Raw genomic sequence first — 6,000 nt, forward strand, 5'->3', positions numbered from 1 at the left:
TCACAGTGGTTTCAGGTACGAAATTTACCCAGCAAAACATTCCCACTCAAAGCAGAAAGCAGCCAGACTGTACTTTTGTAAATGCCAAAGTGAAAGGATGCTTTTATATATCGTAATAATAATAATGATAATGATGATATATCCCACAATTATAGATTATAACACATTGCAGTATAATACATTATAAAACACACACACACACACACACACACACACACACACACACACACACACATAGGGTTGACAAGGGAAGGCCAGATCTTGGCCAAAATAGGACATTTAACACAGATGGAAATATAGTAGTCGTATTATTGTACGAGACCACGCAAGCGGTCGAGTTGAACAGTGATTGTCAAGGTATCTGTCAAATGGCATATTATGTTTAAAACAAAAATGCAAATTACATTTTCATATCGATCAACTTAACGTAGACTTCCTTTTTATTTTTTTTACAATTAAACGCACAAAAACATGCACTCTTTTCAAGACTCTCTGCCAAACGCATAAACATCCGTTTTAGTCGATCTATGCATAGACCAAATAGCCTGGACCGCCAACTCGTCACGTGACCCTTCGAGGTTACGACTCTCGACTTTCAGGGGCGCGTTAGCGTCCGGTTTGAAAGGCCAGCGATTCGAAGACAGTGGAAAGAAAGCACGCTCCAGTTATTTGTGACAATGGGAAGTGACAATGAACTGGATTTTCCAAAACTCCAAACTAAACTTAACAAAACTCATCGAAAAACATGTTCCATATGCACTTTTGCTGAGTTTATTTTAGCATTTTCAGAACTTACCTCGGCAACTTCGTCCATGTTTACAATCGACACCGGATATGACGCCCCCCCTGATTTCTGAAAGGCCATGTAAGCGTAGGTTCCTAAATGCGAGTGGCGCTACCTCGTAATAGAGAGAAAGAGCGGCGGAGAGAGAGCTAGTTGGTGGTCCAGGATAAATGGTCTATGGCATCACATGGTTCCAAGAAGGGAAACCCAATGTTCAATCAATTAATATAATTTGTTTGTAGTTGCTGTATTGTACTATTGTGTATATTGTATTTCAAAAAGAAGGTGACTATTTAAAATACCGAACAAACTTAATGTCATTTAAAATAAAATAAACGTTATTGGGCTGCACGTTTGTTGAAATAAAAATATTAAAAAACAAGTCACGTAAAGCAATATGAAACAGTTAGTCAATATGTTAGCCTGATCCTAAAATATCAACACTGAAAACCAATCATTACCGAGACTGCATGTTTAATACGGCTTGGCTAACCGAAACCCGAAGATTGAGACGGGTCACGCTCCTCTCTAAATATCTTATTTTCTCACATTGTGAGCACATTTCCATTGTGAAGAAGATATATTAATCATAATATTTTCAGAACCAGGATGATATAAAGAACAATACAATAACCTTTAAATGTAATTCTAAAGTTTTAATTTTAATTAGAATGTTAATGAACAAAAACCCTTAATTAAGGTTTAACTGACACACACACACACACACACACACACACACACACACACTCACTCACTCACGCACACCACCCTCGTCTTGATTCCCAGTCTATCCGAAAACATTTAATCAAATCTTGACTAAATGCAAAAAGGAAGGACGAGTTAAGGTAAAACTGTCACACTTATTACACCCCCGGTATAGGGGTGTGTATAGGTTTCACTCGATGTGTTTGTGTGTTTGCGGCGGTATTTGTGTGTTTGTGTTCGCAAGTAGATCTCAAGAATGAACGGAGCGATCGTCACCAAACTTGGTGAACAGGTTCTATACATTCCTGAGACGGTCCTTACAAAAATTGGGACCAGTCAAACACACGGTTAGGGAGTTATTGGTGGATTAAAATTATACAACGACTTATAGACGGACACCCCCGTTGGTCAAAGGGAAATAACCTCAACTCAACTCAACTCAAATTTTATTGGCTTCAATTTTCATAGAAGAATTTGTCTTGCGCTTGGGAGAAAGTAAGAGTATAACATATAAAAACAGCATTCATATCACATTTCATGTATCACACACAGTAATCACTAGTATAAGCCTACAATTATCACATTTGTACCTGTATCATACATGCAAATAAATAGTATCACATTTCCACGTATCACACACAATATATACATTACATAACATACAGCAAGCTTCCATCTCCCGCGCCCCCACCCCCCCTTCCCACACATACATATCCTCGCTCGTGCGTCGACTCCATACAAATGACATCATCAGTCCATTAACTCAGTTGGTGGCAGTGAGAATGGTTATTTCCCTTTGACCAACGGGGGTGTTTTTCCTATCAGAGGAATTTCTTGTTTTACTTGGTTTTGTGTGTGTTGTTTGTCTGCTCATGTGTTTGTTTATTTGAATTCTTGTTCGCTTGATTGCCTGTTGGTGCCTGACACTACAACTAGAAAGACAGTAACAGTAATGGGTTGGTCTTCATCATTTCAACTACACGAAAAAAAAGTAAATTGTCCGTCAGGTCTTAATTGCCTATATTGGACATGAATTGGTTTATACGATTCGAGTTTTACGCCCTCGCGGCTTTTTGATGTTTGCGTGTTTAGGTGGTATCAGCCATCTGCACTTATGGTAGAATGACCAAGATCTTTAACGTGCCATTGTGGTGACACGGGGGTGGGAGATGGATACCGTCTCTGGGTCTGCACATAAAGTTGACCCGTGTCCGTCCCGGCCCGGATTCGAACCAGCGAGTCCAGTGCTCTACCACCTGAGCTACCCGGGCCCCCAACACGAAAGTCCTCAACAGCTCTATAATTATATACTACGTGCGGTTCACAACTTTCAACCGAGACTGATAAGTTCAAGTTATAACAACTGTGTAGGTTCGGTTAACAACCGCAACGTCACTCTCTCAAAACATATGAAGCGAGCCGAAGAGCAACATGGAATATGTTTGTTGTCTCTGTAACCAAAGCTACAAGAACTTTTTCCGCACCACAGAAGCACCGTGTTCCTGAAACTCGTGTCTGCTCACACACATCTGGGAGAAGGAGGGGAGAGAAGCAAGGACTGATCCTCCCTTCCAGGCGCTGAGTTGTCTCCCTTTACCCGCCACAATCTTCACACGTGACCTCGGGGTGAGTGATGTCACGTCCTTCAACAATCGCCGGCAGATACCTATCAGAAGGGGGTAGATGATATGTGAATTATAGGTACAGTCGAACCTGTCTCAAGAGACCAGACAAGGGACTGAGCAAAAGTGGTCTCTTCAGACAGGTGCTTTTTTCTGGACCGGTGATTTATATAGTAAAAACCGTCGGCGATCCGTTGGGGTGGTCTTATTGCGCAGGTGGTCCCTATGGACAGGTGGTCTGCAGGGCAGGTTCGACTGTAATACATTACGTCGGGATGGTCTTATCACAGGATAAATCATGGCCATATCTGAGACAGTCGGGCAAACTTTCTTTACGAGGCGGATCGGAGAGGGCCGTTGACAAAATATGTAACAGGGGAAAAAATAAAATTACAAATTATTCAAAAAATATTACGAAGAAAAAAAACCACCAGAATCTCACCGGGTGTTTTGGTTGTACCTCCTGCCATGATAATCTTCTCGTACAGAATGCCGCGTGCGTCGATGGGGCACGCCGAGACTGAGCTGTGAACCAGTTTTGGTAATCCTAGACACTCACTTCCTGCAAGGGAAACAGTGTAACATTTCAATCACACGAAATGGCTGGTTGAAAACCACAGAAATTACTGTACATATCATTGAGCAAAAGAATATGTGAGGTTGTACAGGTAAACCTGCTAGAACACGAACAACTCCTTTTCAAGTTTTACATTAAAAAATCGTAAGTGCGTGAACATTTCCTTATGTGTATTTTTTTATGTATTTTCAGCTTTTAGGCACTTCAAAGTCTGCAGTACACGGAAACCATTTTTTGGTGGTAAGTCACAATGAACAAACAACAAACAAAAAAGTTTGTTTGTGTGAATTGAGTACCATTTGAGCTCAATTTCCACCACCCTGGGTAATAATAATACTAATTAAAAAAAACATTCTTTTACAGCGCTGTTCACCGCCAAATGGCAGTCTCATGGCGCTTTACATTAGACATTAAAATGTAACATTTTACATAAAAAGTTTTCTCGTAAGAAATAACATACAAGCATCAAAAACAATTCATAGACAACGACCACTTATAGTTATAATAAAATAATCTAGAAATGTAATGTGCAATGTGAAGCTCAAAATGTCCAAACTAAGAAAGGTAGAATGAATCTGTTTTGTTGCATGTTGTTCAGCGTCCTCTGCCCTGGTACATGACCTATGTTTGATATACCGGGGATGGTTTAAGTGTATCGGTACAGACTGTTCAGTTCAGTTTGGATGTTTAGGCCGACAGATTGACTGAATGTTTTGCTTTACGCGACTTGACAAATGGTAAAATGTATCATTAAGAAAATAAAGTTCAATTCCTTCTAGAAGAACTCATCCTGATATAAGTCAACCTGATTCAATAGTGCCGTATGGCTGCTCGCTTGCCCCAGTGTGAAAGCAGCCCGAATGTCCATGAGGGCCCAGTAAACTCACAGGACTATGTCAAATCTTATCTTTATCCTTATCCTCAATTGTCGTGGTTATTTTTAATACGATAAGCAAAACGTATCCCATCCTGACTGTTTGAAACGATGAACAGGTCTTCTCAAACCCGTCCTGGTTAGTCAAAGTAGTCACATGGTGCACATAAGTGGTAACTATGTTATTACTAATATTTCCCCATTCTCTTACTCTGTCTAATGTCTTTTTGTGTCTCTAAATTGGCTTGTCTGACTGACGAACATGTCTCTCTCTCTCTCTCTCTCTCTCTCTCTCTCTCTCTCTCTCTCTCTCTCTCTATCTCTCTATCTCTGTATCTCTTCACTCTCTCTCTCTCTCTCTCTTCACCCTCTCTCTCTCTCTCTTCACCCTCTCTCTCTCTCTCTCTTCACCCTCTCTCTCTCTCTCTCTTCACCCTCTCTTTCTCTCTCTCTCTCTCTCTCTCTCTCTCTCTCTCCCACATTGGTAATTTTCTTAGAACACTAAGAGAAAGACTCATTAATCGCTTTAAAGCAGATTGGGATAATGATATCCAGACGAGAGAGAGATACGTGTTCTATGCCAAGTTTAAAAGATCGTTTAAGATTGAGAATTATGTGGATTGTAGCCAGTTACGTTGCTTTAAAATTGCTTATGTCCAATTCAGATTTGGTATATCACCTATAAACTGTCACAGGATGAGGTACAAACGCGGTGTAACCCCTCAACAGTTATTATGTCCAGTATGTAAGACTGAAAACGAAGACGAAGAACATGTTTTATTGAACTGTACTGCATATGACGAGTTCAGAAGTGAGCTTTCTGTTTTTGCAGCCAATGACGATGTGGCAGCAATTATGAGTGCGGATGATGATAAGAATGTCATGGATGTGTCGAACTTTCTGTATAAAGTGTTCAAGAAAAGATCTCAATACATTAGTTAAGATGATCACCATTCAATCCTAAAAACACGGTATTTCACGTGTGGCATGTTTGTCTGTCTGTTCTGTTGTTTTGTTTTTCACTGTATTATTGTTGTCTTTATTCGGCTCCACTGTGGACACATGTACTACGCTGAATTTCCCTCCCCCCCATTTCCCCATTGAAATGAGCCTTGTGTTTATTCAATAAATGTTCAGAGTTCAGAGTTCAGAGTTCTCTCTCTCTCTCTCTCTCTTTCTCTCTCTCTCTCTCTCTCTCTCTCTCTCTCTCTCTCTCTCTCTCTCTCTCTCTCTCTCTCTCTCTCTCTCACTCTCTCACTCTCTCACGTGTCACGTTCACACATCATTCGTGAATGAAATGTCTTGTTCGATTGTTATTTTGTTAAACATTTTGTACTAGTGTTAACGGATGTGTAGCTGATCGGAGCAACTTTATTCCCAAATGAAAGGTATAACTATGTCAATGTAATTTTTTAGTTCTCCTTATGTAATTCCTTAA

Source organism: Littorina saxatilis, linkage group LG6 (genome assembly GCF_037325665.1).
Source record: "Littorina saxatilis isolate snail1 linkage group LG6, US_GU_Lsax_2.0, whole genome shotgun sequence".
Classification (NCBI taxonomy): Eukaryota; Metazoa; Mollusca; class Gastropoda; order Littorinimorpha; family Littorinidae; genus Littorina; species Littorina saxatilis.